Raw genomic sequence first — 25,869 nt, forward strand, 5'->3', positions numbered from 1 at the left:
ATAAACCATCATAACAAGCTTAATAAAATGAAGGAATGATTTGAGGGTAACATGTTCCTTTAAAGGGGCCCTGCAACACATTTTCAAGTATCCATGAAGCCAGTAAACATGCTTGTCGCCTCACAAATTTACCGCCACAAAGTTTTTAGAATCAGTGCAGTACGAGCGGAGTTCCAAAAATTTGTCGCATGCTGCAATTGCATTCTCCATTCTTGACCCGTTAAAAGAGCTGGAAGCTGAGCAGGGAGGGATGGCACGGGGAAAGAAAAAACTTATGTATGCCTTTTCTGGTAAATGACGCCCATATAGAATATATACGAAGCTGAGCAGGGAGGGATGGCACGGGGAAAGAAAAAACTTATGTATGCCTTTTCTGGTAAATGACGCCCATATAGAATATATACGTGTTGTTATGGTGACTCAGATATGCGTGATAATTGCTTTTTAATTCACAATCGCACAAGTATGAACGCTAAATCTTGAGCAACATTGGTGGCCGCTACGGAGGGTCGGCCGTTTGGGCCGACCCCATCCGCAGCGCCCACTATGGCACTAGTATCCACTGGTGCCGTTTAAAGTGCCCGGTACTGTTAAGGATGGACAGACAATGATGGACTGACAGACAGACAGAAGACCGAAATTCTTGTGTAGAAGTTCCCCAAGAAAACTCGTCTTTAAAAACATCACAAGCGCCTAATGACCTTGAGCATTTTTTCTCTCTCTTTTTTTCTTCGAACATGCGGCCTTTCAGTGCGATTCTGCACGTACTTGGACAAGCGGCGGCCCATGGTGGTCCGGTAACTATGAGTGCGCCATGCTCAAATCAGCCAATGACTGTGACCAGAGCCATATTTTCTTCCTTGACTGTGACAAGTGATTTTTGAGGTTGTAGTGTCATTTGCCGAGGGAAGAGAGAGAGCAATTTTTAGCTTTGAAAATTCATTGTGAATTTCAGGCTGCGTGCTGCGCTATAATACTTGCCTCGCATGTTCTCGGTAGCCTCGACTACCAATCGGCAGCATTTTCTGAGCATGCTCAGTAAGTGTTGCAGGGCCCCTTTAAGTCTGAAGGGGGGCTTCGCGGCAGAGCTAATTTCTCCTGAATAAGTGTTTTCACAGTTTTGCACTGCTACATTGCAGTGAAACTACTTTTACAGGTGGATTAATATACATTCATTTGTTCATTGCGAATACTTCGAAAATATTCAATACAGTAGAATCTCGTTATAACGAAGCGGGATATAACGAACTAATGGATATAACGAAGCAATTGTAATTCCCCTTGAAATTCCCATAGACGCCCATGTATTTAAAACCTCGTTTTAACGAAGCGAAAATTTCCTCACAATGGATATAACGAACCATTCTTTGACCACAACGAGCATTTACTGATCATTTTGGTATACGTTAATTCAATATCTTATAGCGCGCGCCGGTTCACGTCCCATCACGGCAGCGGTAATTCAAAACTCGCGCCTTGCGCCGCCTGCCAACACGCGCGTGGGTGCACGTCGCCCTGCCTCCCCTTTCCTCAGGAACTAATGGACTCGCCCGCGCAGCAACTCGCGCGAGCGTGCGCGTCAGCTGACCTCCCCTCTCCTGTGGAGCTCGTTGACCCGCCCGCGCATCTGACCTCCTCCTTCCCTCAGCTCCATGCTGGGTCGGCGGAGATTGCGGCTTTGTTGGCTTTGTGCTTGGTTCCTTGTCGTTCGCTGTATAAGAGCAACACCCCTCCGCCGCTAGACATGGACAACGGCAAACGTAAGCGCAAAATCATCACAATTGAGCAGAAGTCTGCAATGTTGAGAGCCGTTGAGTCCGGCGTCAAGAAAAAAAATAGTGGCCGAAGATTTCGGCGTATTGTTCTTTATTATTGCATTGTTCTTTATTATTTTGCTAGTTTTTTGCCTTCCGACGGCCGTTTTTCTCTGCGCGGCGGGCTGCTGTGATATTCGGTGGTGAGTACATTCTCTCTTGCTGGCTAATTGTCGGTAGAAATGGATATTGGCTATAACGAACTAATGGTTATAACGAAGTAATTACGACTCCCCCTTCAACTTCGTTATAACGAGGTTTGACTGTAATTTAAATTCGAATCGAAGTGAATTAGAGTACTCACCTATTCCTTTGAATATTGAAGCATTTGAATATTCGCACAAACTTACTATTTTGTGCATGGCAAGGCACTGCCTTGTAATGATTTAGTGGAATAGCACATGAGCAGAGTGTTCAGTGGGGAGAACATTGTTACGGATTCAGCTCCTACACATCTGTGGCGGAAAAGACGGGGTTTTTCGCTGCCTCATAATCTGACCATATCGGAAAACCTTGCAAGAGTACCATGTTTTCTTTTTCTTTCTCACACACAGTGGTCATTTAAGAAAACGAGAACCTGTTTTGTTAGAAGTGAGCGTTTTGTGGTTCTCGGACATGTGTGCAGGGGCAGCAGCAGTGCGAACCAGCTTCACCCTCCCCCTCCGTTGGGCCAACAGCAGCAGGGTGGCCGGCGCCAAAAGTCCTGGGACCTGCTTGACCAGAACGCCCTGGCACAGGCACGCCTCGCCAAGCAGGGGGCCCAGGGGGGAGGAGGACAGGCTCAGCAGCAACAGCAGCAGCAGGTACCTCACAATGCATGAGGGCACCTGTCGAAGAGAGAGGGCGTGGGTGTTTCAGGGGTCCTAGATACTGTGTCAGGCAAACATTTGGAAGCATTTGAAGACAAGGGAGCATGTGGGCTAAGAGTTGAACAAAGGTCTTGTCAGATGGTGAAAGATGGGGATCTGCCAGTTCATTGCTCTAAGGCGGCATCAAAAACTTGGGAAATTTTCCCTGCCCACTGTTAGTAGGGCATGATCATAACATGCTTGCACACCTTGCTATTGCTACACTCTTTTCTCGAGTTTTATTATCACCGCATTACACATTTTAGTGCTGTCTTGCACAACCACGCTGATTAATTTAAGAACCACTGAGATAATCGTAGAACCTTTCGATGCAATTATGCGCACAACGCGAACATTACAGATTTTTTCGGAACTGACGTGGTCGCTAGTGATAAAGCTGGTACAGTAAAACCTCATTAAATTGTACCTGCTTAAACAGTAGTTTTGTTTTAAATGTAGTAAGACTCGGCGGTCATTGAACATAATGCATTTTGTATCCGCATAAACCGTACCAACTTATTGTGTTTGTATCAATTAAGGCGGGACGTGGCTTTGGTATCGCGAAAAATGGCAAAAAAAAAGGTTTTTCGAAAACCTAGTTTCAGTTTCTGGAACCCTTTTGCTATCTGATTCCAAATATCTACACTGAAAACCTCGCAGAAGTTCTTTGGTAAATTCGTTTGACCCTCCTAAGTAGGGTAGTGAAAATTTTTTCTAGAAATTTCGAGAAAACAGCAATTTTCAAAAAATTTTATAGCTTTGTGATGCTGCGATTGGGAGCCGGCTTCTTGAGCTCATCGAAAAGAGCATTTCTCCGTGTTTAAATCTCCCGCCTCAGCTGGCTCCTCCCTTTAAAAATAAATGCACAAAAAGCAAACGTTTGAAGGTCGTTTCAAGGTTCCTGATTGGCCTGTGGCTGCCATGTTGCCTCAGCTCGCCTTGCCATTGGTCCAATGCTCGCTCCTGGAGATCGTCGTCTGCTTGTGCATCGCGAGGGCATGGCTCTCGAAAATCGCTACTTCGTGACGTGTTCACGGCTCGCAGATCACTTGGAATATAATTACTCCTTAGTTAAGAGCTGTAAGCATATGCACGATCAGATTACTACGAGAGGGCGAGCAGTCCACGAGCACGATGCGTTACCGCGAGCTGGCGCGCAGTCTACGAGCCTGGCGCGTCATCGGAGTTGTCTTTCGGCCTAACTTAGTTGGCGGCGAGACTGCGGGAAAGAACAACACGCTAGCACACTCGTGGTGACGTCTTCACAAGCAACGAAGCTTATCACTGACTAGCTCGTCGGAACCGCGGACGGGCATTTTACACATTGATAGTGGACCCCACAGTCAAGCACGTCAACCCCCCCCCCCCACCCCCACTGACAAGGATTGCTCGGAACAGCGGCTAGCAGTTTCGCACGTTGTCACTTGAAAATGTGATACCAAGCGCAGTGCACGACGATTTTTGTCATCGTAGCTACACATTTCGCGCATTGTCACCGAACGTCGCCGCAAAGTGCATCACGCGCTGGAAAACACTGTTCACGCGGTCGCGCACTCTCTTTTGTGATGCGATGTAGACGTGCTTAGTATCGCCACGAGCGTCAATGAATGTTCTGAGACAATGAAAACCTCCTAGATTAGTTTCCTGAACCGGCCATATGATGATGCATTTCACAGCTAGAGTGGCAAAAGAGCATGTATGGGGCAGGGGCATGAATTTTTATATGCCCATCTCGTGTCATTAAATAGACTGCTGAAAAAATTCCTGTGCCACCAATCTCCTGGCCATAACTTTGTTATTTGGAAAGAAGGCATAGGCTGTCATGGTGTGAGCTATTTTTTAATGCAATAAACCTTTTTATATATAAAAACATGTTCAGCGATTATTTGTAATCAAGTACCTAATTACGTTAATGAAAGGCACACTGGGCAGGAACCACATGCCTGAGAAGTTGAATATCACAAGACAAACTTGAGATCACAATTTTTAGGTGTTTTAGAGACGTAAAGATAAGTTGAAACTTTAAATGCATTTTTCTCAATGCTGTTTTTTTTGTATTATTTTCAGCTCCTCCACGAGGTTCAATGAAGAAATAATTTGTCTCTCATTAAGTATTGAGGTATCGCCTCGAAATTTTTATGGAAGCACTGTGAGGCCATTCTTTAGTGTCTGTGCCAATTTTCATCAATATCCAACGAGAAACATAAAAGGCTTTTTCTCACACGTGTGTTTTGGACATTGTGCATTGCTCGTGGGAAGTGTCGCATGGGAATGACTGGATGGATTTTGATGCAGTTTTTTTTTCCTAAATCCTAAAACATTTCTTGAAGGTCTGACAATCTTTGTATTTTTGTTTATGGCCCAGTTTTTTTTCTAAAAGATGGCTTGTACATGACACTGTTTCTGACAATGTGTGTAGGCAGTCATGATGATCTCTATAAAGAAAAAAGAAAAGTGATAAAAAAATTCTGAGATTATCATACCCAATAGTCTTCTTTTTAGCAAAGATAAACACCATTTGCAGCTTCCTGGCATGTTTTGTTACAGCGCTAGGCTTTCCACGAGCAGACCATATAAGTTCAACTACGTAGCATGATGTAACTTGAGAACTACTCAAGGTATCTTGATGAAACTGCATATATCGCTATTCAAGACACTTTTGAGTATGCATGCCAAATTTCATAGCTCTAGGTCTACAAACAAAAAAGCTTTTTTCAACACCACCTCCCCCATTAATAAGTAATTTTTCCAATTTTCGTTGAACACTCGCCGCAGCATGTCGTCCCTCACTGGGCGTTTTGACAGAACTGCAAGACACACAGCACTCCTCACTTGTTTGCGTTGACGATGATGGGGGCTGTGTTGATGAGCGCCATCTCTTGGATTTTTTCGCAGCAAGAAGTACGTGGCCTCCAGAATAGGAAGTTCAGCACTCGGCTGGCTCTCGGCCGGCCAGGCTTCTGGTGTTGTTCATGCGATGACGCTCTGCACAAACACGCAAACATAGCGTATGCTTGCTTTGCTTTATTTGTTTCTTCGGCGGTTTGCATAAGTGTTCTCTGGCTGTCTCGTGCTGTACCCGAGAGCTGTGGGAACGTCGTTTTTCACGTGTTGTGTATATGTGCTTGTGCTGCTTCGTACTTGCGTAATGCCAAAGATGGGACAAAAGCATCGAGTGCTGAAAATAGAGAAATTGGACATAATTTGCGCTATTGAACGGAACACAAAAAATCGGCGCTGGCGCGTGACAAGGACCTGCCAATAACCACGGTGTGTGGAATTTGGAATTCCAGAGAGAAGTTGCTCGGCAGTGCTGCTACAACTGCTAAAAGGTGCCGGCTATGCGGTTCGTCGTTTCCGGATGTAGAGGACGCACTGGTCAAGTGACTAAAAGCTGCACGGTCGAAAAATCTGCCTATCAGCAGACCCTGCTCGTGGAGAAGGCCCTGGTTTTTGCCTCGCAGCTCAACCATCACAACTTCGTGTGCAGCAATGGCTGGCTGGCCAGATTTAAGGCGAGACACGGCATTACCAGGAGGACTGTTTCTGGAGAAGGTGCTGCTACTGACGTGGATGGCGTGGAGCAGTGGCTAAATTGTCAGCTTAAGAACATCTTGGACGACTACGCATCTGATGACATTTTTAATATGGATTCATCGGCGCCACTCTTTAAGCTGCTACCGGACAAAACGCTCGAGTTTAAGGGCAAGACGTGCACCAGTGGCAACCATGCAAAGGACATAATATCAGTGGCGTTTTACGTAAACATGATTGGAACTAGCAAAACTCCGCTCCTCGTGATTGGAAAGTCGGTGATGTCAAGATGCTTCAAAGGCGCTCGATTGCCATCAGGGGTCATGTATCGCAGCAATACCAAAGCATGGATGATGGCAAAACTTTTTGAGGAGTATGTGTGCCTCATCGGTCATCGTTTTGCAACTAAAAACAGAAGAGTTATTATTATTTTAGACAAGGCTTTACCACACGTCGCCCAGGACAACCTGACAGCTATGAAGTTGGCGTTTCTGCCACCAAACACAACAGCAATTGGCCAGCCCATGGACCAAGGTGCATTTGAGTAATAAAAAAAAAAGCTCTACAAGAAGAATCGGCTGTGCAGATTTCTTCTCGTCATTGAATGTGCCAAATTATGCTCCATCGACCTGATTGGCATGATTCACCGGCTCAAATACTCGTGGAGGCAGGTTGAAGCAACGACAGTTCAAAATTGCTTCAAGTGTGCTTGCTTTATTGTGTGTCCGGGTGACACAGATGGCGCTGGTGACACCATCGACCCGGACATTGTAGACCAAGCTTGTGAAACTCTACTAGCTGAAGTGCTGGAGTGGCAAGGCGTTACGGAAGGCATTTTCTTCCCCTACTTCAGAGACGCAGACATCTTTGGACATGTCTGACGAAGCCATTGTTGCCGAGGTTGTCAAAGTGTCGCCAAGCCATAGTGATGAGGACGACATGAAAAGCGACAACACAGGTGATCCAGGTTCGACAGTGGCCGAATCTGCGCATTACGTCAGCGTCATGCGAGTGTTTGCCAAGAAAAGGGGGCTGGCGAAAAAGCTGGCTCGCAGCATAAGTGAGTTTGAGGCCGCTGTTGCTGCTGCTAGGCCGCCGCGTCGTCAAATGAAAATTACAGACGTTGTCACGCAAAGTCAATAAATTACTGCACATTTTTCGTTCTTTCATCGCACTTCCTGAAGGTTTCTTTTTTTTTTTGACAGTAAGTGGGCGACCTGATGCTATTTCGGTTAAGAAGCACCACCGTTTTGTACGTACTTTTTCTGAGCTCCGGCCAACTACGGTTTAATGAGGTTTCGCTGGTTTAATGAGGTTTAATGATATATATCACAGCACATGTATAAACGCCGACATGTGTTACCATAAGTACTCGAATCTAACGCGCACCTTTTTTCCGGTTAAACGAGTTGATAGATCGCATGCGCGTTAGAATCGAGTACGAACAAAAAAATTGCGGTCAAATACGTGCGTCGGCATGGCGCGTCGGCCATTTCTGCCTATGTGTTTCCCATGTGCGGCACTTGGTACGTGTGCTGAGGAGTTCGTCATCTAGTAGGGCATTAGCATCGACGGCTTGGAAGGGCCGACTCCAAAAACTCGAGTGCCCCACGATGCCGCTTTTAGAAGAAAAGTCGCGTATGCAACGGACGGAAATCGGGCCGCATCGCGGTCGTTCGGAGTTCCCGAAACGTGTGTGCGGAACCGGCGGAAACGAAAGCAGAAGATTTTCGACAGCAAAGCTTCACGCAAAGTCTTCAGTGGACCACAGCAGGGTCAGTTTCCGCAAATTAAAGAGCTGCTCGGCGAGTATGTGCTTGAGCAGCGAGCGGCACAGCGGCCCGTGACGACAGAACTGCTTCAAGTGCGAGCTATGGAATTAGTCTTAGAAAAAGGTCTAATGCGGAGCCAGTTTAAAGCGAGCAGGTGCTAGCTAACTAACTTTATGAAGAGGAAAGGCTTTTCCCTCCGAAGCGGAACATGCATATGCGAAAAGTTTTGCGGAGGAGTACAATGAAAAGCTTCACAGTTTTCAGAGGTTCGTCCTAAACTTGCGGCGCAACAACGACTACCTGCTTGGGCAAATCGGGAATGCGTATCAGACGCCTGTTTACTTCGGCATGCCTCGCACCACAACCGTCGAGAAGAAGGGGGCGAAGCAAGTTCGCGTGCTGACATCGGTCCACGGTAAAACTACAGTGACGGCAATGCTCTGTTACACGTCAGATGGGCACAAGCTTTGCCTGTACCTCATATTTAAATGGAAGACGCTTCCGAAAGGAGTCGTTTTTTCGAGTGGTGTGATCGTGCGGACCAGGGAGAAAAATGGGTGCGCGTTGCAATCGATGTCTTACGTTTTTTTGTTTTTTTCGCGTTGGAAATCGGGTGCGCGTTACAATCGAGGGCGCGGTAGAATCGAGTAAGTACGGTAGTGCTTATCAGGTGATAGGCGGCCTGACGCTTTGTTCGCCGCTATCAGTGCCTGTGTGTATTGCTCTAATCTGACTTTCCGTTTACCGGTCACAAGTGCGGCCAAATAAACAATTTAATCTTAGACAAAACGACTACTGATTTATCAATGTCACGACCGCGTGACATCTGGTGGAGGTGATTGCGGTTCAAGTACCGAACACCCCCTCCAGCTTTAAGCCAAGCACCAACCATGAAGAAAACATCAACACCAACCTTGCCAAGCAAACTAGCAAAAGGCAATAAGGGCTACTTCCGCAGTACAGGCCTCTACTCTATCACTCTAAAGACCAAAGCCAGGACCATCACCGCAGAGACAATGACTGCCCCTGTGCCCCCACACCAATCATTTTACGACAGCCGAAAGAGCCCCCAACTTTCAGTGGATCATCATTTCAAGAGCCAGCTAGCTCAAGCATATGGCCACGTCGCTGTAATTTATACCTGGAGCAACGACGACAAGCTACGGCATGTCTGTTTCACTTTAGAAGGCTCTGCTGGAACCTCGTTCAAGAACCACGAGCAAAGCGTGACAACATGGGACACTTTTTGTACCAGGTTCCTCGCCATATTCACAAGTGTAGTCTGTGAAGAGAGGGCTGAAACTTTGCAGGAAACACGTGTGCAGTTGCCAAGTGAAAACATGCTGAATGAAAACTATGGAACAACAACCTTTACTAGTATGAACGACCTATGTGGAAGCTATACTGTCAGAGCAGTTTACTATGTTGCATGTTTTTTAGATGTAAAAGCCTTTTATTTTTATTTTTTTTTGTGAGGGGGGGGGCAGTGTTTGTAAATGCTTACAAGCATGGTGTGATTTACGAGCGAGGACTGTTTTGAAAAACCTCTCACAAAATTGTTGCAGCTAAAACATAGAAATCATTGGACAGACGACGTCCGATTTTCGTACCCTCAAGGGACTGCGAAAACGTCCAGAAAATCAGGCAGTCCAAAAAGACGAATGCAAGTGAAAACAGACTTCTTAATAGGTATTTTTTTCTGACGGAGAGGGTCGTAGCAGGAGTACATGGTTCTCATTGCAATTCAGCCATTGCATCGTTTAGGTGGCTCTGAGAAGAGCCAAAATAAAGAAAAAAAAATTGATGTGGCCAACGCTCCCGCATCTGTAAGCACCTAGGTGCAAAAAGAAAAGTCGCTGATTTTCGTTTGCATGGCGTTCCGCTTACTAGCGATGATGTCTGCCTTAATTTCAGTAAACGTCATTCTGTCACTGTACACCGATGACAATTGTCAGTGCTCGCATTGACTTCGAGCTCATTGGCTGTTTAGGGGCTGCCTCTTGGATTTCACTGTTGGAGTCGCTGGAATCCTCTGTAACTTGACGAATGATTTCGTCATCGGTCAATTCCGAACACAGCTCGAGATCTTTGTCAGCGTTGGCGAAGCCCTCAAGGATTATCCTGGCTGAAATGGAAACACCGGCAACGTGCAGATCCTCGAAGGCAACGTCCTCGGGTGGAAGTTTGTCGTACACGCTGTCCACTCAGGCCAAGACGGCTGTTTTGCCGTCCAACACGAAGGTCGCGTGGCAAAAACTGCTCCGGAGGGTCTGTTGCATAACTGCCTCACGAGTCTGCAAACGTGCTCATGGCAGACCATAGGTCAGCAGCGCAGCTTTTCCCGCTGTTGGAGCACAGGCTGGGCAGCGCCATATGGCCTAAGCTATGACTGACAATGGATCAGCGTGCGCTGGATTGTGGCATATTCGGTTTCTAGCGTGCAGCTGTCGCATCGCGGTTGGTTCGAGGGTCCCAAAAACAACCAAAATGATGGCATCGATAGCGACTTAGAGTCTGCAGCTAGCGGTAAAAAGTCAGAAAAAATCAGATGGCGAAAGCTATAAACGTTCGGAATATATCTATGCGGCTTCATGACATTTGCCACACAAATTTGTGGGTGACCTTTCGGGCACGTTTCATTACTTCAATGTGCAGGGCGGTGGGGGCACAACACCTGGCCCTCCATCGTCAAGCAAGGACCCCAAGTTCTGGCGTAGCCTGGACACTGGCGAGGGTGGGGCTCGTCCTCTGTTCCGGACACAGCGGAGCAGCTCCATGCCGACACCTCGCTCTCAGAAGGGCCCACCCGGCACGGCGGAAGGGGACGCTGCACTGGCACCTCCGCGCTCATCTCGCGTGTCTGTCTCCAACGAGGACAATGTCCTGCTCGACCCTGAGGTGCTCACGGACTTCCCCACCCAGGCCCTGGTGCTCACCGTCCTCGTGAGTGCCACTTGCGTTCATGGTTGCCCACTTGGTACTGTAGCATTTAACCGTCTGACTGCTCTGACTGCTCGTGTGTCATCACACATGGCTTGCACGTGTGTCATCACCAAAGTTATCTAAGGGTGATGACACACGTGCAAGCCCCGCCAATCCCAAGGATACTCATTCTCGCCTTTAATCCACTCTCTGCCACTCGCGAGACAAATATTGTAAAAAATAAAAGGAAAAAGAATGATTGTGTGTCCCTCCGTTCATGGAGAGAACATATAAACAAGTATAACTTGTAGTGCAATATCAAACAGCAAATGGAGTGCATGCTTCTACGTTAGCATCAGGTCACGTTTGTTTGACTAAAAAAAATCGGGAGCTTTTGATAAATTTGGACACCAAATAAAATGGATAACTAGTGGCACTCTGAAATTATGGCTGATTATATCATTTTGTTAATTAATTAGTTCATTGCTTATGATTTTCTTGTAATCATTGATCTGCTTCTAGTGAGCGTTAATGTTTATTTGATCAGATAATCACCAATGAAAATGTTTACATTTTCTGAAGAGCATCCCACTGCATTGCTAATAGAAAATTTGCAATGAAAAAGAAAACATTTGGCAGGGGTGCACTAGAAGGCTTAAAGGGAAGGGACCCTGCAACACTTTTCCAACTACACTCAAACCTACTTATAATGAAGTTGCATCTCACATGAAAACAAGTTGGTTATATCCGCAAAATTGTTATAAAGGTATTTTCTATTGCAAAGCTATTCTTCTTTTATTTTGTTATAACCACTATTTTGTTATATCAGGGTTCATTATTTCGAGGTATGAGTGTAATTATCAAATTGCATTACTATTGAAGGTTGTTTCCTCACAAATGAATGGCCGCATAAAAAATTTTTGAATTCATCAGGTACAAGTGAAGTTGCAGGTTCTCGTTAAATGCTCATGGCAGTTTTCTTCACTGCTTTCATGCCAGTGAGCACACGGAAAGCTGTACAGGGAGGGAGGAAGGCAAGAGCAACGTCCATAGATCAGCACGCGTCATGACCACGCTTTCTTCTAACGCAAGCGCGCGCAATGTGCAAATGTTTGCAACGGGTCCTAATTACCACGATTCTAATGGTGATCAAGTACAGAATGAAATCTGTGACATTGCAGGCAACCCTCGTGCGCTTTGCAACGGATGAAAACGAGACCCGCATCCTGTACGAGTACTTGGCCGAGGCCTCTGTGGTCTTCCCCAAGGTGTTCCCTGTCATGTGAGTAGTAGTGCTGCTTTCGACTAGTCTTGTGCGAATAGTGGATTTGAGGTTCGAAGCGAATTGTGACTTTGGTCAAACAGTTTCAAATCGAATTCGAATAGTATATATGACAAGTAAACAAAAATGGGCATACTTGTCATGATCTAATTAACCTGCCCAATATTTTTAAAAATTTAAATAGGGCCTCTATGCAAATGGCCTTCTTTTTGTTCAAAAGTCCAAACAACTTCGAGTAATAGCAGGATTTGACTTTCAAGATGTTTCTGATAACCTGTAAAATACGTAACATTTTGGAATTTATTATACAGTCAAATCCCAATAATTCGAACTCGAAGAAGCCTGAAAATTTGTTGGAAATAAAAGAAGTTCGAATTTATGAAAACTAAATGAACGGAGGGCTCACCATGCAGTGGCGCATGTGCATTGAGCTAACACACGAGGGGGAAGTTTCAGAAGACTTACATTTATTCACAAATCACAGGACATTCGTAATTAATTGAAGTAATCGGTGATGTGCGTCCTGGCTCGTTTGCCTTGCAGCGAGTCAATCAGTTTTGCACGGAGATAGCAAAGCATTCTCCTGGCAAGAGAAGTAGCGGGCGGCTAAATCTCGCGCCATCACTTTCTAAAGACGACGGCAGTAACTGTGTCTCCGCTGCTACCCTTTGCGCCGCAGCCGGAGCTTGGTTAGCGCATGATGAGAAAGGAGGATATTATCCATGCCGACAGAAGCAGATTGGCATTTGAGAGAGAACCAACTCTCCATGGCAGCTTTTTCTTCTTTTTTTTACACTTTTCGCACGCGGTGTTGAAAGGACAAGGGTTCCTTCTTGGCAGGAACAGGAAAGGGGGAAGCGTGGTACCGGCACGTCGCAGATCGGCATTAGAGAGGAGCCAACACTCTGCGACAGCCTTCTTTTTTCCCTCTCCCTCTTCGCGCTTGATGTTGAAAGGAGAAAGGTTTCTAGGTGGCAGAATGAAAAAGGGAGAAGCTTGGCACTGGCACGTTGCAGATCGGCATTTTAGAGAGAGCAAACATTCCACCGCAGCCTTTTTTTTTTCCTGTTCTTCTTTTACTTTTTCATGCGCAGCATTGAGAGGTGCCGCCGTAGGATTGGGTATGGTGCTTAGAGCATTTTTGGAGCGCGGTATATTCGAGTTAACCTTCACAAGTGCTTGCGTGTCCAAATTACAGGGTGTTTTCGCCCATTGGAATACTGATAGTTTTGACGGGACCACAGCGCACGTTCGAATTAACCAGAAGTTCGAATTAAGCGTGTTCGAATTAATGAGATTTGACTGCACTTAGGGATTATAAGTACGCTTTTACGAAATGGTGAATTTTAGGTTTGAAGTAAATATAAAGCGATTGATGGTTTTGGTCGAATACTTTCGAATCAGATTCGAATGGCATGTATCGCATATTAAAAAAGAATGGGAACATTTATTGTGACCTAACCAACCTTCACAATATATATTTTTTTATTGAAATACAGTGGACTCCTCTTAAATCGAATTTGAAAGGGCAAACAAATTTGTTTCATTTATATGAAGTTTCATTTAAGCAAAGCCCACAAAATGAATGAAATGTGACTTTATTTCAGGAGCACCAACTGTGGCTGACTGAACAAAAACATTTTAAAGTATACAACACTTATATATTTGATTAGAAAGAAAAATGTTACTAATATTGCTTACAGATATCTCTGATTACAGCCGCACTTTCTCCAGGAACTATCCTAAAGACAAGACCATGCTGCTTTTTAAAACGGCTCAGACATCATTGCTTACCCGCAAGTGCTCGATCCCCATGCGAGTAGCAATCTCTTTGGCTTTCTCTTCGAAAAGGGGGCCGCTGATCTGGAAGTTCGCACAGCGCGCACGCTTGACTCAGAGAAAAAGGGCATCTTCGATTTCTTCGTACGCCACTATTCTCATCCGCATTCTGTCCACGGCAAAGTTCCCAAGCTTTGTAGCTTCTTCAATCTTTTCTTTGTTTTTGAGTATCCTCAACAGTGTAAACGTTAGAATATTGAACTTCTTTACAATTTCTGTCTTCGATAGGTCGTTGCGATTAAGTTCTTGAATATTTTTACGATCGTTGCGAGCAAAAGTGCATTGTGCTGCCGTCTTTTTGTTTCCATCTCAAGTTCACGACCAGATTGAAACAAAAATGATGGAAACGTAATGGATCGTTTGCTGCTCGGAGTGCATGGACATGTGCAATCGCTAGATTGGCTTGGCTAGGCTAGCTTCGGCTTTTGTTTCATGGTTGCTAAACTGCCGTGGCCACTTTCACTGCTCATGTATTTTGCCCGTTTATGTAAGCGAAAAATAACGTAAGCGAAAAAAAAATGTTCTGATTACCCGAAACTTTGTACTATTAAATATATAGGAGACCAACCAAATGTGCTTAGATAGTTTCGTTTACGCGGTTTTTCCGTTTAAGCAAGTTTTGTTTAATGGGAGTCCACTGTAGGGGCTTTATACAAATGTCATTTTTTTTTGTTGTTCAAAGGAAGTCGGAACAACCTTGAGTACCGTGTTTACTCGATTCTACCGCACCCTCCATTGTAACGCGCACCCGATTTGCACGCCGAAAAAAAAAATAGTAAAACATCGATTGCAACGCGCACCCATTTTTCTCGCTGGCCTGCACAATTACACCACTCGAAAAACCGACTCCTTTCGGGAGGGTCTTCCATTTAATTATAAGGTACTTGCCCATTTGACGTGTACAAAGCATTGCCGTCACTGTAGTTTTACCGTGGACCAATGTCGGCACGCGAACTTGCTTCGCCCCCTTCTTCTTGCCGGTTGTGGTGCCAGGCATGTCGAAGTAAAGAGGCGTCTGATCGGCATTCCCGATTTGCCCAAGCAGGTAGCCGTTGTTGTGCTACAAGTTTAGGATGAACCTCTGAAAACTGTGAAGCTTTTCATCGTACTCCTCCGCAAAACTTTTCGCATATGCCCGTTCACCTTCGGAGGGGCCTTTCCTCTTCATAAAGTTAGTTAGCCAGCACCTGCTCGCTTTAAGCTGGCTCCGCATTAGCCCTTTTTGTAAGGCTAACTGCATAGCCCGCACTTGGAGCAGTACTGATGTCACAGGCCGCTGTGTCGCTCGCTGCTCAAGCACATACTCGTCGAGCAGCTCTTTAATTTGCGGAAACTGACCCTGCTGTGGTCCACTGAAGACTTTGCGTGAAGCTTTGCTGTCGAAAATCTTCTGCTTTTGTTTCCGCCGGTTCCGCACACACGTTTCGGGAACTCCGAACGACCGCGATGCGGCCCGATTTTCGTCCGTGGCATGCGCGACTTTTCTTCTAAAAGCGGCATCGTGGGGCACTCGAGTTTTTGGAGTCGGCCCTTCCAATCCGTCGATGCTAATGCCCTACTAGATGACGAACTTCTCAGCACACCTACGAAGTGCCGCACATGGAAAACACAGGCACAAATGGCTGACGCGCCATAACGACGCACGTAGGGGGCGGCCATTTCGGAAATGCCGATGGCAATAGAATGACCATATTCATTTTTTTTCATACAGGACTCTAACGCGCATGCGATTTATGAACTCGCTTAACCAAAAAAAAAGGTGCGCGTTAGATTCGAGTAATTACGGTAGTAGCGGGACATGAGTTTCGGTAGGATGCTGGTGATAACCTGCAAAATATGTAACATTTTAAAATTTATGATATGTAGAGCATGTAAGCCATCATAACAGGCTTTTAGTCACAACAACAGAATGAATTTGGGGGTAACATGTTGATTTAAAGGGGCCCTGCAACACTTTAAGTAGCCATGGAGCCACTAAAAAAGCTTATTGCCTAACAAATTCACCGTCTCAAAAATATTTAGAATCCATGCAGCACGAGCGGAGTTGCAAAGATTTGTGGCATGCTGCAGTTGCATCCTCTCTTCCTGTCCTGACGGAAGCATCGGAAGCTAAGCAAGAAGGGATGATGTGGGGAAAGAAGATGTGTCACGCGTGCATTGTGACCTTGAGCATTTTTTCTCTTTCTTTTGTCTTTGATATACACGGCTTACTAGTGGGATCTCGAAAGCACGCGTTAAAAAGTGGCGGCCTTCCACGGCGGCCTCAGTAACGACCAAGCCCTCCATGCTCAAATCGGCTAATGACTGATACAATGGCTGTGACAAGTGATTTTTGAGCCTATAGCGTCATTTGTCGAGAGAAGAGAAAGCAATTTTTATATGACTATAAGAATTTATTGCGAATTCCTGGCTGTGCGCTGCGTTATATTTGGCTCGCATGTTGTGGGGAGCCTCTACTACCGATCGGCAGCGTTTTTTGACCATGCTCAAAAAGTGTTGCAGGGCTCCTTTAAAGTTAAAGGGGGGCTTCGCAGCAAAGCGAATTTTATCTGGGTAGGTGTTTTCACGATTTAGCATTGCTACACTGCAATGAAACCACCCTTACAGGCGGTTACAAGCGGATTAATATGCACTTATTCGTTCATTGAATCCAAATCAAAGCAAATTCGAATACTCGCACAAGCTTACTTTCAACCACTTCTCATTAAATGAGCTGGCCTGTGTGCCACGGTAAGGCCAATTTTTGCCTTAGCTTTGTAGTTGTAAATGAGCGAAACTAGTAGCAGTGCCAAATTCAACTGAACTACAAGGCTATGTGCCATGTTATCACTGGAGATTGCGATATGAGCAGAGTGGTAACGACTCTCACATTTGTGGGCCTGTCAGCACTTCTAAGCTTTGGCTAGGCTGCATGCCAACATTTACGTTGGTTGCTATACACCATGATCAGAAGCCAGCCGTTGAGTGTGCGCACTACTATATACAGCATAGACCGCTGCGTGAGTCACGAATATCCGCACTACAGTAAAACCTTGTTACAATGAATACCACATTAACAAACATTTCAGATGAACGAACTTTTAAAAAATAGCTTCAATGTAAAAATATTTTGCTACTATTAACTTCAGAATTACGAACATTTCAGAATAACGATCATTATTTATTTCTTTTGTCATCCTGATAACACCTCAGTACTACGAACTTTTATCCCAAAATGCGAAAATTATCAGATTTCAGTCACTTAATGGGTCATTGTGGTCGGAGCTGTAAACTAGCAGGCAACGCAACGTGAGCAAATGCCCTTCGGCAAAAACCTGAGATGATGTGGGAGGAGGAAAATGCAAGCGGAGGACTTTTTTTTCTTTCCTCTTTTGCGGAGGCGACAACGCATCAGGTTTTGTAAGCGGAGTGCGAGCATGGGCTGAGAAAACCTGAGGCGGTGCAGGAGAAGAAAAAAAGAAGTTTTTTCTGATGTGGAGGCGACAACGACACATTGCGTTTTTCTTGCATGCTTTATCAGTTGTTCACGTGCTGTCACTTGTTTCAGACCTCTCCATCTTGGTTTTCTCTGCGTATTTTGTGTTAGAAGTGCGTGCTGGCGTTCGTGTTGCCATGAACTCAACAGCCCCTCCTACAGCGAAAAAGCGGAAGCAGTTTTCGATGAGCGACAAAGTAGACATTCTTCGAGAAATAGAAGGCGGAAAAAAAACAAGCCGTCGTGGCTAAAGAACGAGGAGTGGTGCAGTCGACGATCGCCACGATTCTAAAAGACAAAGAGAAGATTTTCAAGCACCAGCAAGAATCTCAGCTTGCCCCATCAAGGAAGCGACTGTGGCTCGGCGACTTCCAGAATATTGATGCAGCTGTGCTCACTTGGTTTAAAAGCATGAGAGCACAGATTGTGCCCGTGTCAGGCCCAGTGCTGCTTGAAAAGGCGCGGCAGTTCGCTTTTATTCTTGAAGTCACCGGCTTCGAAGTGTCTTCTGGCTGGTTCCACCATTTTCCCCAAGGAAATGGCGTAATCTGCCAGACCGTGTCTGGTGAGGAAAATGCAGCCGATGAATCAGCAGCAGCCACGTAGAGAGAGGAAAGTTGTGAAGTCCTATGCGGCGGGTGATATTTTCAATACAGATGAGACGGCCTGCTTTTATCAGCTGCTCTCGGACAAGACAATGCATTTTTAAGGAGAACAGTGCAAAGGCGGCGAGAAGTCGAAGCTTCGAGTCACTCTGCTGTATTGCTGCAATGCAGATGGTACTGAAAAGCTGAAGCCTCTTGTGATTGGGAGGTTTTTCGAAGCCCCGCTGCATGAAAAACGTAGTGTCACTGCCGTGTCAGTATTGGGCAAATCGCGTGCCTGGATGACCCACAAGCTGTTGGCCGAGTGGCTGCTAACGGTAGACGAAAAGATGAGAAAGGAGGGGCGGCACATTCTCATGATCGTTGACAATTGCTCGGCGCAGATTGTGATTGTATGGCTTACGAATGTGCGTCTTGTGTTCTTGCCGCCGAACTGCACGTCGATACTTCAGCCACTTGACCAAGGCATAATAAGGAGTGTGAAGTAGCACTTGCGGAATCCCCTTGTTCAGCGGGTGCTCATAGACCTGCGCCTACAGCGCCCGACAGCCATAAACGTCCGAGAGGCTGCGGAAATGCTTACAGGCACATGGTGGCACATCTACCACCATTCAACACAGCTGGAGGAAGGCCGGCCTGATGACAACAGATGGCCAACCACAAAGTGATGAACCGGCAGCGGAGGGAAGCTCCTGCGAGCTCTGGAACGACGTGGCCAAGCAGCTAGCCATCGATCCCTAAGCCACATTTGACGATTATGTCGAGTCTGACGAGGCGACGTGGACATCAGCGGAGCTTATGACTAATGACATCCTGCAGAGTGTCCAGGGCACAAGAACTCTGGATGAGGATTGCAGCGATGACATGGATGAGGATGTCACGGCAGCACCTGCAGATGCATAGGAATACTTGAGGAAACTCCGCATATTCGTAGGAAAAAAAGCGGCACAGCAGCCGGAGCAGTGCATAAAAATGCGGACAGTCTAGAATTGTTCGTGACGCAGAGTTAGTACTCCACCCGTAAAAAAAATGACCCAGGACTACTTCAAATAAATGAGCCTTGTCTTTCGTTCACGTGTGCATTGTTGTGAATAACCACTTAAAAGACGTACCGTTAAAAAGGTAGGACGTTTGCGTTACTGAAATGTAATTTTTATGGTGAATTTCCTCACTTTCACTATAGTGACCTTTCAGAATAATGAACATTTTTCCGCAGTCCCCTGAAGTTCGTTATACCGAGATTTCACTGCATAAGCGGTCAAGAGCACTGACCGTTGGGCGAGTTGGTATTGGTTCATAGTTACGAACAGCGCACAAAAAAACACACGGAACACAGATGAAGAAAACCACACAGACACGGGCGCCGTACTCGCAACTCGCCGGTGTGTCAATCTGAGATTCAGGGAACACGAGGCCATTGTTCGCACCGATGCCCTATCACATGTAGGCACGCACTGCAGGGAGTGTGGGTGCGTCCCTCAATTTGAAAAAACTGGCATCATCTGCAGGAGTAACGATCAGACAACTTGAGAAATAATAGAGACTTTGCACATTTTTAGCACTAACTCATGTACAGTCGACTCTCAATAATTCGAACTCGAAGGGGCCCGAAAATTTGTTCGAATAAAAGAAGTTCGATTTAATGAAACCTAAATAAACGGAGGGCTGTCTGTGCAGTGGCGCATGTGCATTGGGCTAACACACGAGGGGGAAGTTTAAGAAGACATTTATTCACAAATCACAGGACATCCGTTTATGATTGAAGTAATCGGTGACGCGCGTCTGTACACCTCTGCCTTGCAGCGAGTCAATTGAGTTCGCACGCAGCTTGCAAAGCATTTCTGCCCCGCCGCAGTGGTCTAGTGACCCGCAGGTTGCGGGTTCGAATCCCGGCTGCGGCGACTGCATTTCCGATGGAGGCGGAAATGTTGTAGGCCCATGTGCTCAGATATGGGTGTACGTTAAAGAACCCCAGGTGGTCGAAATTTCCGGAGCCCTCCACTACGGCGTCTCTCATAATCATATGGTGGTTTTGGGACACTAAACCCTACATATCAATCAATCAATGCAAAGCATTTCTACTTCGGCTTCAGCATTCTCCTGGCAAGAGAAGTTGCGGGCGGAAATTTCCAGCGCTGACACTTTCTAAAGACAACAATAGAGTTGCTGTAAGCATATACAGTAACTCTAGATGATAACAACGACTGCTGCGAAGCAGAGCCTCCCGCTCTTCGCTATGCAGTCGCAGCATGGCGAGCATGTGAGTAGAAAGGAGAAGTGTTTCCACGCGGAGAGAAGCAGATCGGCATTTGAGAAAATACCAACACTCCACCAGAGCTTTTTTTTTTTCGCTCTCTTTGCACACGTCGTGGAAAAAAGAAGGGTTACGTGGCAGGGAAGCGAAAGGGGTAAGCGTGCCACCGGGGCGTGAGAGACCCCCCCTCCCCCTCAAGGCGCAGAGCCGCGCTCCCGCAAGGGGCAAGGGCTGCAGAAGATAGGGCTTTTTTTCTTTTTTCTTCAATCACACATTCATTCAACCCAGCGATAGCTTTTTTTTTTCCTCTTTCTCTTCACGCGCGGAGTTGGAAGGAGAAGAGTCTTTACGTGGCAGGGACAGAAAAGGGAAAAGCGTGAGAGGAAGCAAACATTCCATTTGAGAGAGAGCAAACATTCCACCGCAGCCTTTTTTTTCTTTTTCATTTCCTTCGCGGGCAGCGTTGAGGCCGCAGGATTGGGTAGGGTGCTGAGAGCATTTTCGGAGCGCGGTATGTTAGAAATAACTGTCGGAAGTGCTTGGTTGTTCGAGTTACCGGGCCTTTTCGCCCATTGGAATACACATAGCTTTGACGGGACCTCATGATGAGTTCGAATTAACCAGAAGTTCGAATTAAGCTTGTTCGAAATAATGAGATTCAACTGCATCAGGGTTTCATCTATTGCCTTCCAACAAAAGGAGATGTCTTATTTGAATTTATGACAAACCTTTAGTGCAGTTACACATGTTTTTCAGACCACGTGCCTGTATATTGTAAGATGGCATCCAGTACTCTCAAGACTCTTCTTTATTGTCTCAAGTATGTGCCCCACAACTTAAACTTGACTGGTGATAATGAGTATGTAAAGATGAAAAGATGAGACCCATAAATAAGGCTCACACCTATTTTCCCCGCGCACTTGAGTGGCCGGCCCAGCCGAGACTTAGGCGGGAAAGGTACAACGAACAAAGGGTTTAAGACGTGAAACGTGGACTGTCTCGGAGGCACGGTAACGATGGTCCAAGGAACCCTCGACAGGATCGACAAGGTAATTGACAGGAGATATTCGTTTACAAACAACGTAAGGCCTCAGAAGGCATGGCTGAAACTTTCACACAATCCGGTGTGCAAACAGGCGTCCAAAGTAGTACTTCATCACCAGGACGGAAGGTGACGTCTCGACTAAAGCTGTCATAGGGTTGCTTGCGGTTTTGTTGACTGGCCTCCGTGTTGAGTTGAGCACGTTGCCGTGCCTCAGCAAGCCTGGAGACGAAATGTTCTGGCGTAGTCGTGGACATTCTTGTCGTTACATTGAAGAAAGAGACGTCAATGGTGAATGTCGGCGCACGACCATAAACGAGGAAGGAAGGTGAATACCCGGCGGTTCGTTGAACAGCGGTGTTGTGTGCAAACGTTACGAACGGCAAGATTTTTCCCCAGTTATCGTGGTTCGGTCCGATGTACATGGATATCATGTCGATTAGAGTCCGGTGGAATCGTTCTGTCAGGCTATTTGTCTGCGGGTGGTAAGTGGATGTGGTCTTATGAACTGTGCCACAAGTTTTTAGGATTTCGTCAAGAATTGTGGACTGGAAGGCCTTGCCTCGGTCACTCAACAACGCGCGAGGTGCACCATGACGCAACACAATGGCTTCTAAAAAGAAGGCGGCAACGTCTGAGGCAGAGCTAGTGCGTAGAGCAGCGGTTTCCGCGTATTGTGTGAGGTGGTCAACGGCTGTGACGATCCTGCGGTGGCCCGCTGGCGTTACGGGAAGTGGTCTGACAAGGTCTATACCGAAACCGACAAAAGGTGTATTGAGACATGGAATGTTTGTAATAAGCCAGCAGAAGCTAAAGTTGGTCTTTTCCGGCGTTGACAAAGTGCACAAGAAGCCACATAATTAGCCACAAAGGTAGAAAAACCAGGCCAGAAGAAACAGCTCCTAACGCGGTTGTAGGTCTTTGAAATCCTAAGTGTCCAGCTGATGGATTGTTGTGCAATGCTTCGGGAACTTATTTTCGCAGCGAATGAAGAAGTACTGGCACCCACCGATGACCATCCGCATTGTAAGTATAGCGCCGCAGGACATTGTTCTCTAGCTTGAACTGCCGTAGCTGACGACGTAGTCTGGGATTAAGTGGAGAAGGCGAGCCATTCAAGTATCCGATGATGCGTTTACAGTAGGGGTCGTCACGTTGGCACGCGGCAAACTGGGCGCTGCTGTTTAAAAATAGTGACCCAGCAACTGCCAGGGGTGATAACGTGAGTGAAGAGGAAGCTGCTTGATGACCTGAGGAGCATTGAGGATGCGTGGTTGGAGATTAAAGTGGCAAAGGGCAGCGAGAGAGAGCATCAGCATCCTGATGCTGTTTGCCGGACCTGTACTGGAGCTTCCTTCGGTTTCGATGTTGTGCTCTTCAATTGAGGTGCGGCCCAGAACTTTGGAATGTACGTCAAACGAAAGGCTGTGCGTTTGGAGAAGGTCTAAGAGGTCTCTCTTTTGCTCGACAGGGAGGTGAGGACTTATGGTGTCATTTAAAGCAACAGTGGTAGCCTTGATATCAGTTGTAGCATACAAAGGCGGTGATTCTGCGTAAAGGGGAACCAGCGAAAAAGGCTCGCTGTCAGCGAAGCAGCTCACAGCAGTGCCCTGGGGCAGCATCACTGGCGAAGAAGTTGGGTTCAAGGCGGTGACCAATGCTTTACCGTCGTTAAACCACACAAGGCCGGGTGCTATGGTAAGCCCCGCAGGTTTGCAGCGAACTGATGGAGCTATGAACACTTCATCGTTGACTATAGTACCCGAAGCGATCGTGAGAATTTATTAATCTCCTGGCGAAATGAAACAATCAGCGGCAGCAATGAAACGGAAGCTGTAGGATAGACATCGGATGAACTCTCAGTAGCTGACATTTGAATTACTCGCTGACGACACGATATGAAAGCTGATGCTGAAGAAAGAAAGTCCCATTCTAAAATTACTGTGTGAGTGAACAAAGGAAGTACAAGAAACTGAATGTGGTGAAGGATGCCATCTATGAAAACGCGGACTGCGCAAACACTTGAAGGCTGAATAGGGACTCCATCTGCGCAACGAAGGGGAGGGCCATCGTATGGCACCCTAACTTTTTTCAAGCTGGCACAAAAGTCTGCACAAATTACGGAAAGTGATGCGCCTGTGTCTACCAGTGCCTCTATCTGTATACCTTCAACATACACCAATAAAGCATTCGATGGGCGGTCCGGAGGAGTTTGACGCAGTTTGAAAGATGCAGCTTTCCCTCCCGGAGCTGCACTGTTTGTGTTTAGTTTTCCAGTTGGCGGTAGGGAATTGAAGTAGAAGGTCAGAGAAGAGAAGAGGAACGCCGCATCGGTGAAGGTGAGTGACGACGTGAGAAACGGGAGCTGCCAGCTGAGCCAAAGTTCTGCGGAGACGGCGACTGACGTGTGCTGTTCTGATACAGTCGGCGATAGGGTGGTCCAGTGGGGTAGAAGTCGTCCCGTTCAAAGTCATTGTAGCTCCGTCTTTCGTCTTGCTGATGGCGTCGGCAAAACTTTGAAATATGACCACGGATGCCGCAATAGAAGCAAGTCGGCTGCGTAGTGCACCAGGCATTGTAAGGCTGGGAAGATGGTTGCAGTGCGAGTGAGTTCAGCGAACCATGCACTTCGGGCGCTAGTAGCTGCATTGAGCTTTGCTGGGGTGCAGGTGTTCCAGCAGCAACCTGAGCATAAGTTGGCATGGCCACAGGATATGAGCTCGGAACTTGTGTGACAGTCATCGAGGCCAGGCTTTGGTGGGGCGCAGGGGTCGTTGCAGCAACGTGAGCATAACTTGGAATGGGCACGGGATGTGAACTCGAAACTGGTGTACCAGTGATCAAGACCAGTTCCTCCCTCACGACCTCGCATAAGCTAGTAGCAGGTGGCGTCGTTCGGATATCGAGGTGGCGAAGTGAAGCCTGTGCATGAAGTTCCTCACGGATGATAGAGCGGATCAATGCACGCAGCTCTGTTGTGTCATGACTTGAGCTCAGATCAGACATATCAGGTTGCACCCAAGTGGTCTGAAGCTCCTCAAGCCGCTGACAGGTAGCGACAACATCGGCTACGGTCTGGGGATTCTCCACCACAAGCGCATTAAAGCGACAGTCGCTATGCCTCTTAGCAGGTGGCGCACACGGTCATTTTCCGCCATGTAGTTGTCGATGCGGCGGCAAAGGGCGAGAACATCTTCGATGTAAGAAGTGTAAGACTCGCCGGGGCGTTGAACACGTGCACCAAGCCTCTTCTTGGCGATATCCGAGCGCACTGATGGGCTGGCGAAAATCTGGCGGAGCTGACGTGTAAAGGCGGGCCATGTCGGAAAATCTGGCGTGGTTGAAAAACCACGTTTTTGCGACGCCGCTCAAGTAGAATGCAACATGGGTGAGTTTCGCAGGCTCATCCCAATTGTTAATAACACTCACGCGGTCATACTTCTCGAGCCAGTCTTCAACGTCCTCACCCGGAAGCCCTGCGAACAGGGGGGATCCTTTTGAGGGCTGGTGACCAGGTGAGAAGGGTTTTTTGGCGGTGAGAGCGATGGCGAAGCTGGCGCACTGGGCTGGTCGGCTCGCGACATTACCGAACCCAGGTCGTTTGAGCGGCGGCCTGAACGGAGCTTCAGGGACGTGTTCTAGAAGACGCTGGGGGTGTTTGAGATTGCGAGAGGACGCAGGAACCGGGCAGCACTGTTCACCACTTGTTAGATGGTGTCCAGTACCTTCAATACTCTTCCTTATTGTCTCTAGTATGTGCCCCCACAACCTAAACTTGACTGGTGATGATGAGTATGTAAAGATGAAAAGATGGGACGCATGAATAACGCTCAAAACATATGTGTGAGTCGACATGAATAAAAATTAGTTGCAAGTCCGGCGCCCGTGTCTGTGTGGTTTTCTTCATTTGTGTTCCGTATGTTTTTATGTGCCTTTCATAACTATCAACTATAAGCGGTGCCGCACTATAAACAAAACAACCTCTTTGAAAGGCTCCAGTTGGGCCAAGTGTGCTCAGCATGCAGCCTGACGTGTTCGAAAGTCTAGCCATGCAACACGCTATATGTTAAAGAATTAATGTCTGAAGATCCGCATTGCCAACCAAATAAACACCAAGGGAGGACGGTGGGGTTGACTAACAAAAGAAAGCACCATCGCAAAAATTTGTCGACTACCTTTCAGACCATCTTGATTATCCGCATTTTGCAGAAACTATGTCGAATCACGAGTGAAAGTTTACGTACTGAATCGTACCAATCCTTTGATTTCACAGGCGCACACTCGATTTCAAGAAACTGCAATTTAATCGCAAACCACCATTTGGGTGTTACACATGGCACCTATGGCATCGTTTTTATTAACGATGGATATTTCTTCCCATCAAGTGCAGCTACCGCAAAGATTTTCGTTGATTACATTTCGTACCACAACTTTGATAGTTTGTGGGCATGACCGAAAAGTAACCAACACTGATTAGGCCTA

The 25,869-nt window shown here is 46.7% G+C and overlaps 1 pseudogene; it reads left to right on the plus strand.

Moving 5' to 3' along the window:
* The window catches only part of LOC142804079 (neurofibromin-like), a 186,368-nt pseudogene that overhangs the window by 149,944 nt on the left and 10,555 nt on the right, over positions 1-25,869 (plus strand).

This window comes from Rhipicephalus microplus, chromosome 3 (assembly GCF_043290135.1).
Source record: "Rhipicephalus microplus isolate Deutch F79 chromosome 3, USDA_Rmic, whole genome shotgun sequence".
Classification (NCBI taxonomy): domain Eukaryota; kingdom Metazoa; phylum Arthropoda; class Arachnida; order Ixodida; family Ixodidae; genus Rhipicephalus; species Rhipicephalus microplus.